Raw genomic sequence first — 13966 nt, forward strand, 5'->3', positions numbered from 1 at the left:
TAGGGTAATTGTTGGGAAGATGTTTCCACTCATGGGAGAGTGTAGGACCAGAAGGCATCGTCACAGAATAAGGTGGTGCTCAGTAAAACGAACGTGAGAAAGAATTTCTTCCCTGAGAGTGGTGAGTCTTGGAATTCTTTACCCTAGGATGCTGTGGAGGCCAACTCCTTGAACATTCTCAAGCTGAGGTCAACAGGTTTTTAATCAATGGGGGAGTTAAAGGTTATGGAGCGAAGGCAGGAAAATGGACTTTGTGAGTGCCAGATCAGCCTTATTAAAGGGCTGAACAGGCTCAAAGGGCTGAATGGCCTCCTCCTGTTCTAATTTCATATGGTCTTAAGGTTTTTCTGAGGGTGGTTCACGCTGAATAACCAATGCTTATTGGATTCACGACCCGCCTCCCAAGTCCTGACCCCCAATTAGAACTCTTGCCTCCCCCTCAACCCCTAAGACCTGCTGCATCAGTGACCCTTGAGTGTTCTTTCAGACATCATGGGCGGCATTCTCCCCTACCCGGCGGGGCGGGGGTGTCCCGGCTCCGTACCTTTGGGGGCTAGGCCCGCGCCGGAGCTGTTGCCGCCACTCCGACTAGCGCCAAAACCGGCAACATGGCCTTTGACGCCGGTGCCGGGGCTAGTCGAAAGGCCTTCGCCGGTTCGCGCATGCGCCGATGCGTCAGCTGCCGCTGACGTCACCACCAGCGCATGCGCGCTGGGGGATTCTCTTCCGCCTCCGCCATGGTGGAGGCCGTGGCGGTGGCAGAAGAGAAAGAGTGCCCCCACGGCACTGGCCCGCCCGCCGATCGGTGGGCCCCGATCGCGGGTCTGGCCACTGGGGGCACCCCCCGGGATCCGTTCGCCCCGCGCCACCCCGGGGGCCCGCTCGCGCCGCCGATCCCGCCGCCATCAGAGGTGGTTCAAACCACGGCGGCGGGAGAGGCCTCCCAGTGGCGGGACTTCGGCCCATCGCAGGCCGGAGAATCGCCGCAGGGGGCTCGACGTGGCGCGATTCCCGCCCCCGCCAATTCCCGGGTGGCGGAGAATTTCTGCCACGGTGGGGGCGGGATTTTCAGCGGCCCCGGGCGATTCTCCGACCCTGCTGGGGGTCGGAGAATTTCGCCCCACGTGTGGAGAGAGAAGGGAGCTGGCATTTTGAGTCTGGATGACTCTTTACCAAAGCTGGAGAGAACTGGAAATAGGCAGAGTCCCTGAACATTGTCCAGGCTGAGATCGATAGGTTTTTAATCAGTAGGGAATTAAGCATTAAATAGATAAGACTCCAGTTCTCTCCAGCATTGATGAAGAGTCATCAAGACTCCAAATGTTAGCATCCTTCACGCTCCACAGATGCTATCCGAGCTGCTGCGATGGTCCAGTATTTTCTGTTTTTGTTTCAGCTTCCAGCATCCCCAATAATTAGGGTCGCGACGGTGCGCCCTTGGAGGTGAACAGAGTGGGAGCCCGAAGCGAGGGAGATTGTTTGCCGTGCGGGGAAAATAGGGACTGAACAGTGTCTTACCAGTTCTGGGTGTACAAAGCTCTCGGTGCTCCCGGAGTCGAAAAGGCACGGTGTCCTGTATCCGTTGATTTCAATGGTCATCATGGAGTTGCGGCGGTGCTTTGGACGCGACTGGTCCAGTGTCACTGGGCTGAGTTGCGGGTAGTCGGCGGCTCGATCAGCTGTGCTGGAGTGGCGGCGTAATGACTGCCCTCTGAGTTCGTAATCTTCAAGTCGAATTTCTGAGTTGGAAGAAGATGGCCGACCCCGTGGACCGCACGTGGCGGGTGGCGAGGAAGATGGCACCCAAGATGGCGGCCCCCATGAGTCGCACGTGGCCGGCCGTGTGGAGGGGGGTTGCCAAGATGGCGGCCCCCATGAGTCACACGTGTCATTTGGGGGCGGAGTCGAAGTACAGGCCGCAGCATTTCGGGGCCTGCGGGCCTGTGGCGTTTGAAAGCGAATGCTCTGGGAGGCTGCGGGAGATGGGGCCTGCTTTGCCAGACAGACCCGGGCGTAGTGTCCCTTGCGACCACAGCTGCTGCAGGTCGCGTTACAGGCCGGGCAGTACTGCCGTGGGTGCTGGGGCTGCCCGCAAAAATGGCACACTGGAGCTGCGTGGTGGCTGGGTGGCCACGCAGCGCATGCCTGGGGCAGTCGCTGGTCGGGCGCCCAGGATGGGGTTGCTTGGTCCGCGGGGAATGAGGTGAGGCTGCGGAATGAGACCTCCATAGTGGTAGCTAGTTCTACTGTGTTCTCTAAGTTCTGGGCCCCTTTTTCTAACAACCGCTGGCGCACATAATTCAATCTGAGGCCTGCCACGTACACATCTCTAACGGCAAGTTCCATGTGCTGTTCGGCTGATACAGCCTGGTAATTACAGTCCCGAGCTAAAATCTTTAACTCCCGCAAGAATTCTTCCAACGACTCCGCGGGGCGCTGGCGGCGGGTCGTAAAAATATGGCGCACGTAGACCTCGTTGATGGGCCTCCCATACATTCGATCTAGCATGGCTAGGGCCCCCGTATATGAGTTGGTACTGTTTAGTTGAGAAGATATACGGTGCTCACCCTTGCGTGCAGTAGACTGAATTTCTGCTCCTCTGTAGTTTCAGCAGTACTTGATTCAGCCAGGTAGGCCTTAAAACATCTGAGCCAGCGCTGGAAGATTTCTGTTGCCTCTGCAGCCTGCGGGTCGAGTTCTAATCGGTCAGGTTTGAGGGCTGATTCCATAGTTGTTTCTTGAGTTGTTTCTTCGATTTCTTATTATCGATTTCTTCTTGTTTCCTAAGATTATTAAATTGATGTGACCATCAATTCACATGACACGTGGTTAGAAATGAACAGTGGTTTTAATAATCTTACAATGGAGCCTGCCTGCGACGTGATGGACTGCCAGGCTTTATACTTCCGGTTGGTGGGAGGAGCCATGGGCGGAGCCAAGGGTGGAGCCCAGTATAAACTCCTCATCCCCCTCTAGGGGCAGAGCCACGCAACTGCACGTATACCGCGCTTACACAGACACAGTACATCATATATAATAACAGTGTGACTAACACGGACTGTGATTCACCACATCTACGTATACCCGCACCTCCTCGATGCCCTCCATCATTTGCTCCATTATTCGGCGGAACACCTGCGAGGCTGAGATGCTGCCAAGTGGCCTCCAGTTGTAACAATACCGGCCAAATGGGGTGTTAAAAGTTCAGAGCTTCCGACTGGATGAGTCAAGTTGTATCTGCCAGAACCCCTTGGATGCGTCCAGCTTTGTGAAATATTTGGCGCGAGCCATCTCGCAGGTGAGTTCTTCGCGCTTTGGGATAGGGTAGTATTCTCTCATGAAAGCAATAGAAAGCAAATAGAAAGCAAAGAGTGGGGATTAATGGGTGTTTCTGGTTGGCAATCAGTAGCTAGTGGTGTCCCTCAGGGATCCGTGTTGGGCCCACAATTGTTCACAATTTACATAGATGATTTGGAGTTGGGGACCAAGGGCAATGTGTCCAAGTTTGCAGATGACACTAAGATGAGTGGTAAAGCGAAAAGTGCAGAGGATACTGGAAGTCTGCAGAGGGATTTGGATAGGTTAAGTGAATGGGCTAGGGTCTGGCAGATGGAATACAATATTGACAAATGTGAGGTTATCCATTTTGGTAGGAATAACAGCAAACGGGATTATTATTTAAATGATAAAATATTAAAGCATGCCGCTGTGCTGAAAGACCTGGGTGTGCTAGTGCATGAGTCACAGAAAGTTGGTTTACAGGTGCAACAGGTGATTAAGAAGACAAATGGAATTTTGTCCTTCATTGCTAGAGGGATGGAGTTTAAGACTAGGGAGGTTATGTTGCAATTGTATAAGGTGTTAGTGAGGCCACACCTGGAGTATTGTGTTCAGTTTTGGTCTCCTTACTTGAGAAAGGACATACTGGCACTGGAGGGTGTGCAGAGGAAATTCACTAGGTTAATCCCAGAGTTGAAGGGGTTGGATTATGAGGAGAGGTTGAGTAGACTGGGACTGTACTCGTTGGAATTTAGAAGGATGAGGGGGGATCTTACAGAAACATTTAAAATTATGAAGGGAATAGATAGGATAGATGCGGGCAGGTTGTTTCCACTGGTGGGTGAAAGCAGAACTAGGGGACATAGCCTCAAAATAAGGGGAAGTAGATTTAGGACTGAGTTAAAGAGGAACTTCTTCACCCAAAGGGTTGTGAATCTATGGAATTCCTTGCCCAGTGAAGCAGTTGAGGCTCCTTCATTAAATGTTTTTAAGGTAAAGACAGATAGTTTTTTGAAGAATAAAGGGATTAAGGGTTATGGTGTTCGGGCCGGAAAGTGGAGTTGAGTCCACAAAAGATCAGCCATGATCTAATTGAATGGCGTAGCAGGCTCGAGGGGCAGATGGCCTACTCCTGCTCCTAGTTCTTATGTTCTTATGATGTTACGGTTCAAATCTTTGGGGTCGATGCATAGGCGTAGTTCTCCTGATGGTTTCTTAACACACACCATGGAGCTGAACCAGTCGGTGGGTTCTGTTACCTTCGAGATGACGCCCTGGTCCTGGAGGTCCTGCAGCTGCTGCTTGAGGCGGTCCTGAAGGGGCGCCGGCACCCGACAGGGTGCATGAACCACAGGCGTGGTATTTGGTTTTAAAATAATTTTGTACGTGTATGGGAGTGTGCCCATGCCCTCGAAGACGCTGTGGTATTGAGTAATGATGTCCTTCAGTTGTGTCTGGAAGTCGCCGTCCAGCGATGAAGATGCCTCAGTGGGCGACATGGAGTGAACCCTTTGGACAAGATTCAGGATCTTGCACGCCTGAGCACCGAGCAGGGAAGCTTTAGTGGACCCTACAATCTCGAAGCGCAGGGTGGCCTTTAAGGAATGGTGCGACACCACAAGCTGGCATGAGCCACTGGCAGCAGTGGCATTGCCATTGTAGTTGAGAAGCTGGCAGGCGGATGGAAGGATGGTTGGCTTAACGTGGAGGCTGTCCAGGTCAGACTGCGCAATGAGGTTGGCTGAAGCGCCGGTGTCCAGCCTGAATCGGATGCGAGATTTGTTGACCGATAGAGTGGCACACCACTCGTCGTCCGGATCAATGCTTATCACTGGGAAGGGCTTGGCCTTTTTTTAAGCATCGTACGCTTGGTGATGATGCCCACCCGGAATGGATATTTGAGATCCTCGGTGTCAGGGTCTGGAACCATGTCGGAGTCGGAATCTGTAACTGGTTGTTGTACGGTCCGGACATTCCTGCGCTGCTGCTAGGAGCGACGGGAGGCAGGTGTTTGAGCAGGGCTGCGTAGTGCCCAGGCTTGCCACACAGGAGACATTGCCGCTTTAAGTGGGAGGAGCCACAGTTGTTGCACGTCATGACGTCAGAACGCTCCGTACGCCACCTCGCATGTGCGGTTTGGTTGTACGTTGTTCACGTCTGCAAAGTTCGGTCTTTGACCTCTCAAGAACCCGGGAAAAACACACGAAATGGCTGCCCTCGTCCATGCTCAGGCTCTGGAGCTATTTTATGGCCTGCACCCACTCTACATCGTGGGGGCCTTGCTGCGCCGTCTGTGTCACTTGAATGTGCGAGTACCGGTTAGTGGTGTGCTCATGCGAACGCAGGTTTCGATGGGCAAAGCGAGGGTGAGCTGTTTCACTTTAAGGAGCTGTTGGCGTAGGGGGTCCGTGTGTGGGGTCCCTCGGGGTGCCCCGGTTTCTTCCCACAGTCCAAAGACGTGCAGGTTAGGTGGATTGGCCTTGGTAAATTGCCCTCAGTGTCCAAAAAGGTTAGGAGGGGTTATTGGGTTACGGGGATAGGGTGGGAGTGAGGACTTGAGTGGGCCAGTGCAGACTCGATGGGCCGAATGGCCTACTTCTGCACTGTATGTTTTAAGTTAAGTTCTATGAGTGCACTCAGTAAACGATCTGGTCGCGGATCATTGAGTCGGAGGTGGAGCCGTAATTACAGGATTGTGCGAGTATTAATTGTGCGGTGGAGCATTAATTGTGTGGTGGAGTATTAATCAGGTCAGTCCATAAGAGGGTCCTTTAGGAGACTGGTAACAGCAGGGAAGAAGCTGTTTTTGAGTCTGTTCGTGCGTGTTCTCAGACTTCTGTATCTCCTGCCCGATGGAAGAAGTTGGAAGAGTGAGTAAGCCGGGTGGGAGGGGGTCTTTGAATATGCTGCCTGCTTTCCCCAGGCAGTGGGAGATGTAGATAGAGTCAATAGATGGGAGTCAAGTTTGTGTGATGGACTGGGCTGTGTTCACAACTCTCTGAAGTTTCTTGCGGTCTTGGGCCGAGCAGTTGCCATACCAGGCTGTGATGCAGCCCGACAGGATGCTTTCTGTAGTGCATCTGTAAAAGTTGGTAAGGGTCAGTGTGGGTATGCCAAATTTTCTTCGTTTCCTGAGGAAGTATAGGTGCTGTTGTGCTTTCTTGGTGGCTAAACAATCAATTAAAGAGGTGTTTCTCAGCGCTCAGACCCCGCTATTCGACAGCACTTTGCCTTCTCTTTAGCCTCGGCGAGGAACTCCCCGTCAAGGCCACACTTTAAGTCGTTTCCTGTACTGCGATGCTGAGCTCACCAGTGCAGGAAGACTACTCATGGATTGGGGTGCCATTTTTAAACGCAGACCTGATCATTAAACCCCCCTCTGTCCTGAGGCTACCATGGCCTCAGGACACCCTCTCACACTCCACCCAATGTACCACATCCAGAGTTCTTCAGCTCCAACTCACCCCACCTTTTTAGGACAAGGCTCCTCCCTGGATCAGACCCCTGGCATGAGCAACAAGGAAACTGGGCAGCTTTAAACCACCAGCCTGGCACTCTGGCAATGCCCCTGCCAGCCTGGTGGGGGCAGCCTGGTACTAACATGGTGCCTGAATGGCAGTGTCAAGGTGCACAGCTGCCATGGGGAATGCCAGGGTACCACCCTGCCCAGTGCTCAACCACCCAGTGGCCTCAACTCCCCGAGGTGCCATTACCACTGGCTCAAGACTTTGTGAACCAGCACCAAACATGTCCGGTTGAGGCCTCGCAGGCAAGGCCGGTGAATCCGGGGCACTGGGTAAATTTGGCGAGTACAATTTTAAATGAGCCTAATAATTCATTTAAATTTGAAAACCTGGATCTCACCCAGTGGGAGTGCGATACAGATTACGGCGCATCCCGAGATTCCATTGAATCTCAAGAGACGATTCGACTGTAGCAAATCCTGTTGAAGGGTTCGCGCGACATGTGTGTGCGTGTGTGTTTGTGTGTGAGTGTGTGTTTGTGTATGTGTGTGTGTATGTGCATGTGTGTGTGTATGCGTGCGTGTGTGTGTTGTGCATGTGTGACTCTAATCAGCCTCTTCCCACTCTATTTACTTCATTTCAACTTTTCAACTTAAGCTTTTATTCATTTTCCTGTCATGTAATTATCTAGTTTCCACTTAAAACGCATCTATAGCGTCAGCCTTGACTACTCCATGCAGTTATAAGTTCCACTATTGATTCATGAGATTCTTCGGAATTCCTTGTAGGATTTACACTTGGATCAGGGCTATCTTACACAAGGATCTTCTCGTTTTTTACACCTCCTCCCAAATCAAAATATATTCTTTCCCCTCCCCCCCTCTGTTGCATGTTTTGCAATTTTACATCTTGCTTTCAGGCCACCCCACATCTCCTCTTATCCAAGTTTGAAAATACGAAGGGAAATTGAATTATGGAAAAGGTGAAAAAATAAGGAGTCAGCACAGTAAACTAAAGAGATGATGACTAACATTTCAGTAAAACTCTTTTCAATGCTCAGATTAAAATACACCTTTGCCTGAGACAACGCTAAATCGTTCCAACTGTGATTTGCCAGAATGGGCGTAGCCTTTTGTTTATTGTGAAAGTATCTTTTTTGCTTTTATTGGAATCAAGACAAAGTTAAAGATCAGTCAGTAGTTTCATTCTCTTTGATGATGGAATGTAGGCGTTTCTGGCGAGGCCAGCAATGGTTGCCCGTCCCTAATTTCCCGTGAGAAGCTGGTGATAAGCTGCTTTCTTGAACCGCTGCAGTTCATGCCATGTAGGTACACCCATTGTGTTGTTAGGGAGGGAGTTCCAGTTCCGTGGGCAGTACGACTGCACAGTGCTTAGCACAGTTACTTCACAGCACCAGGGTCCCAGGTTCGATTCCCAGCTTGGGTCACTGTCCATGCAGAGTATGCACGTTCTCCCCGTGTCTGCGTGGTTTTCTCCAGGTGCTCCAGTATCGTCACACAAGTCCTGAAAGATGTGCTGTTAGGTAATTTGGACATTCTGAATTCTCCCTCCGTGTACTCGAACGGGCCCCGGAATTTCACAGTAACTTCATTGCAGTGTTAATGTAAGCCTACTTGTGACAATAATAAAGATTATTATAATTTTGACCCAGTGACAGTGAAGGAACGGTGATATATTTCCTACTCAGGGTGGGGCGTGGCTTGCAGCGGAATCTCCAGGTGGTGGTGTTTCTTTGTGTCTTCTGTCCCTGCCCTTCTCGGTGGTAAATATCGTAAGCTTGGAAGGTGTTGTTGAAGGAACCTTGGTGAGTTCCTGCAGTGCATCCTGTCGATGGTGAACATTGCAACCTTGAATGACCTCCTTCAGTAATGTGTGATTCGATGTCTCGGAGTATCTGGGTCAAGACATCCGAAGGGACACTGCACTGTGACTCTCCGATTCTCTGGGAAATAGTGTAATTTTGTTTAAATAAAGTTTTATCAATCTGAAATGTAAACTCTATGTAATGATAGAGTTGTAACCCTCCATATTTTGAAATAATTAATCAATGTGTGGGGATATTTATGTTCATTGTGGGAACAACATAGACAGCGATATAAATACCATTGTGGGTGACATTTAGGTTAGACATAAGTAAGGGGTTGGTCTTCAGTCACCAGTGGCCCTGCATCCAGCCACTTAGTGGATTGGCCACTATGCAGCTGGATTATCTGCCACTAACCACTGGTAGTGGAGTTCCCAGAGTCTCACAGATCAAAGGATCTTAACGCCTTGTGTTGTGGTTTTAGCTTTCAATTAAGTAAAAGCTGGTGCTTTCTGCACCCCTGTCTGAGGTAGCAGGTGTAAGGGTCAGGTGTGTGAAAAAGCAGTGACTGCTCTTTATTTTTCAGGCAAGGGTGACAGATGAGGGGGGTCTTTAATATGAGGGGTCTCTGATATGGGGGGGGAGGGCTCTGATATGGGATGGGCTCTAATATTGGGGGTCTCTGATGTGGTTTCTGATCGGAGGGTCCCGGGTGGGGGGAGGTTGGGTCACCCTCATGCGTGCGTGCTATGGGGTGACCCAACAATTTCCGTGATGGGGGCAGGGGGAAGGATGTCTCTACTTGTGAGGAGTGGGGCAAGATTTGTGTTGTTGGGGAGGAGGGAGGGCATCCACCAGCCCTCGGCATCGAGCCACCCTCCCATCCAAGTTTCAGCCTTCCTTTCCACATTTATTTCCATCTCTGATCCTCATGGACACACTTTGCTACATTAAGGATAGAATTTATATGTAAGCTTTTGTTGTTGATGGTCCTTGGGACCCTCTTTATAAACTTCTGATAGCTGGTATCAGCCACTCCATGAAATCATTATACTCAGATTACAAGAAATATTATTCATTCATGCATAATTACATCAATTATACAGAATCCTTCCTTGGAAGAACACCCAAAATTACCAAAATCCAGAGAAATGCTGGAGTGAGTCTACGATGCTACTGGGGTTTAAACACATGCAGTTTTACCAACTCTTCGAAACAAATGAAACTCTGGACAATGGAATAAATATTGGAGAAAACCTGTAGATTTTCTTCCCCCCCCCCCCCCATCCCCTCAACACCACGTATTTATTTATACAATTTGTAATCTGACCGAGTGTTTGAATGGTCAATCTTATTAACTGCATGCTGCATATTCATTCCTATTGCAAGGTGTCAAGTAGCTTGAATAAAGTAAAGACTTAAGATTTGGGTTAAAAAATCTTTGAATAATGGGATGAAAGAGGAACTGATGAGAGTGCAGCTGTCTGCGAATTAGCTTAGAAGCAGGGTGAACAACAATTGACTTAAGTGAAGTGGGGAACAATGGAGCATAAATTTGTAAGCGTTAAAACTGCAAAAGAGATGAGTTCAAAGTGGAGACTTAAGAATATAGTTCACACTTATATGCTAAAACCCTGGTTTCTGACGCAAGTTGTTTAGATAGAAAATCGCTTAGTGTCACGAGTAGGCTTCAATGAAGTTACTGTGAAAAGCCCCTAGTCGCCACATTCCGGCGCCTGTTTGGGGAGGCTGTCACGGGAATTGAACCGTGCTGCTGGCCTGCCTTGGTCTGCTTTCAAAGCCACCGATTTAGACCAGTGTGCTAAACAGCCCCTAAATGAAATGAAAAGCGCTTATTGTCACAAGTAGGCTTCAATGAAATTACTGTGAAAAGCACTTAGTCACCACATTCCGGCGCCTGTCCGGGGAGGCTGGTACGGGAATCGAACCGTGCTGCTGGCCTTCTTGGTCTGCTTTCAAAGCTAGCGATTTAGCCCAGTGAGCTAAACCAGCCCCGAAGGAAATCAAAAGGAAAATATGGTATATCATTTGCACATAGCCCTGATGGAGTACACCAGAATGACAGGCAGTGGGATAGCTTGATCTTGATTTCGGACAAAGCTTGGCACAACTTAGAGGGCCGAAGGGCTGTTCTGTGCTGAACTGTTCTATGTTCTATGAACTGACAGGAGAAGTGGAGAGGAGAAAGAGAAGCTGCTGGAAAACCTGATCATAGACACACCTGCACAGGGCTGCGTAGTGCCCAAGCTTGTCACACTGGAGACAGCGTTGGGATTTTGCGGGACATTGCCGCTTTAAGTGGGAGGAGCCACAGTTGTTGCACATCATGACGTCAGAACGCTCCGTGCGCCACCGTGCATGCGCGGTGCGGTCGTACGTTGTGCCCGTCTGCGCAGTTCGGCCTTCGGCCTCGCCATCCCCTCAGTCGTTGTGCGCATGCGCAAGAGCCCGGGAAAAGCGCGCAAAATGGCTGCCCTCATCCATGCTCAGGCTCCGGAGTTGTTTTACGGCTTGCACCCGCTCCGCATCGTAGGGGCCTTCCTGCGCCGTCTGTGTCACTTGAATGTGCGAGTACCAGTTAATGGCGTGCTCATGCGGAACGCAGGTTTTGATGGCCATAGCGAGGGTGAGCTGTTTCACTTTAAGGAGCTGCTGGCATAGGGGGTCCATGCGTGGGTTTCCTCCAGGTGCTCTGGTTTCCTCCCACAGTCCAAAGATGTGCAGGTTAGTTGGATTGGCCTTGGTAAATTGCCCTCAGTGTCCAAAAAGGTTAGGAGGGGTTATTGGGTACGGGGATAGGGTGGGAGTGAGGGCTTGAGTGGGCCAGTGCAGACTCGATGGGCCGAATGGCCTACCTCTGCACTATATGTTTTAAGTTAAGTTCTATGAGTGCACTCCGAAAATGATCTGGCCGCGGATCATTGATTTGGAGGTGGAGCCATAATTACAGGATTGTGCGAGTATTAATTGTGCGGTGGAGCATTAATTGTGCGGTGGAGTATTAATCAGGTCAGTCCATAAGAGGGTCCTTTAGGAGACTGGTAACAGCAGGGAAGAAGCTGTTTTTGAGTCTGTTCGTGTGTGTTCTCAGACTTCTGTATCTCCTGCCCGATGGAAGAAGTTGGAAGAGTGAGTAAGCCGGGTGGGAGGGGGTCTTTGATTATGCTGCCCGCTTTCCCCAGGCAGCGGGAGATGTAGATAGAGTCAATAGATGGGAGTCAAGTTTGTGTGATGGACTGGGCTGTGTTCACAACTCTCTGAAGTTTCTTGCGGTCTTGGGCCGAGCAGTTGCCACACCAGGCTGTGATGCAGCCCGACAGGATGCTTTCTGTAGTGCATCCGTAAAAGTTGGTAAGCGTCAGTGTGGACATGCCGAATTTCCTTAGTTTCTTGAGGAAGTATAGGTGCTGTTGTGCTTTCTTGGTGGCTAAACAATCAATTAAAGAGGTGTTTCTCCGCGCTCAGACCACTCTACTCAACAGCACTTTGCCTTCTCTTTGGCCTCGGCGAGGAACTCCCCGTCAAGGCCACACTTTAAGTCGTTTCCTGCACTGCGATGCTGAGCTCACCAGTGCAGGAAGACTACTCATGGATTGGGGTGCCATTTTTTAACGCAGCCCTGATCATTAAACCCCCCTCTGTCCTGAGGCTGCCATGGCCTCAGGACACCCTCTCACACTCCACCCAATGTACCACATCCAGGGTTCTTCAGCTCCAACTCACCCCACCTTTTTAGGACAAGGCCCCTCCCTGGCATGAGCAACAATGAAACTGGGCAGCTTTAAACTACCAGTCTGGCACTCTGGCAATGCCCCTGCCAGCCTGGTGGGGGTAGCCTGGCACTAACATGGTGCTTGGGTGGTAGTGTCAAGGTTCACCGCTGCCATGGGGAATGCCAGGATACCACCCTGCCCAGTGCTCAACCACCCAGTGGCCTCAACTCCCCGAGGTGCCATTACCACTGGCTCACGACTTTGTGAACCAGCACCAAACATGTCCGGTAGTGGCCTCGCAGGCAAGGCCGGTGAATCCGGGGCACTGGGTAAATTTGGCGAGTACAATTTTAAATGAGCCTAATAGCTCATTTAAATTTGAAAACCTGGATCTCACCCAGTGGGAGCGTGATCCAGATCACGGCGCACCCCGAGATTCCATTGAATCTCAAGAGACGTTTCGACTGTAGCAATTCGTGTTGAAGGCCTCGCACAATATGTGTGGGCGTGTGCATGTGTGTGCGTGCGTGTGTGTTTGTGTATGTGTGCATGTGTGTATGTGCATGCGTGTGTGTATGCGTGTGTGTGCATGCACGTGTGCGTTTGTTGTGCATATGTGACTCCTCATCAGCCTCTTCCCACTCTATTTACTTCATTTCATCTTTTCAACTTAAGTTTTTATTCATTTTCCCGTCATGTAATTATCTAGTTTCCAATAAAAATGCATCTATAGCATCAGCCTCGACTACTCGTTCCACTATTGACTCATGAGTTTCTCCGGAATTCTTTGTAGGATTTACACTTGGATCAGGGCTATCTTACACAAGGATCTTCTCGTTTTTTACACCCCCTCCCAAACCAAATATATTTGAATGTTTTGCAATTTTACAACTGCCTTTCGGGCCACCCCACAATCTCCTCTTCATCCAGATTTGAAAAGACGAAGGGCAATTGAAATACGGAAAAGGTGAAAAAATAAGGAGTCAGCACAGTAAACTAAAGAGTTGATGACTAACATTTCAGTACAACTCTTTTCAATACTCAGATTAAAATACACCTTTGCCTGACAACGCTAAGTCTTTCCAACTGTGATTTGCCAGAATGGGCGTAGCCTTTTGTTTATTGTGAAAGTATCTTTTTTGCTTTTATTGGAATCAAGACAAAGTTAAAGATCAGTCAGCAGTTTCATTCTCTTTGATGATGGAATGTGGGCGTTGCTGGCGAGGCCAGCAATGGTTGCCCGTCCCTAATTTCCCGTGAGAAGCTGGTGGTGAGCTGCTTTCTTGAACCGCTGCAGTTCATGCCATGTAGTTACACCCATTGTGCTGTTAGGGAGGGAGTTCCAGTTCCGTGGGTTGTACGGGTGCACAGTGCTTAGCACAGTTGTTTCACAGCACCAGGGTCCCAGGTTCGATTCCCAGCTTGGGTCATTGTCCATGCGGAGTCCGCATGTTCTCCCCGTGTCTGCGTGGGTTTCCTCCGGGTGCTCCGGTATCGTCCCACAAGTCCTGAAAGATGTGCTGTTAGGTAATTTGGACATTCTGAATTCTCCCTCCGTGTACTCGAACGGGCCCTGGAATTTCACAGTAACTTCATTGCAGTGTTAATGTAAGCCTACTTGTGACAATAATAAAGATTATTATCATTTTGACCGAGTGACAGTG

This window comes from Scyliorhinus canicula, chromosome 4, assembly GCF_902713615.1.
Source record: "Scyliorhinus canicula chromosome 4, sScyCan1.1, whole genome shotgun sequence".
NCBI classification, from domain to species: domain Eukaryota; kingdom Metazoa; phylum Chordata; class Chondrichthyes; order Carcharhiniformes; family Scyliorhinidae; genus Scyliorhinus; species Scyliorhinus canicula.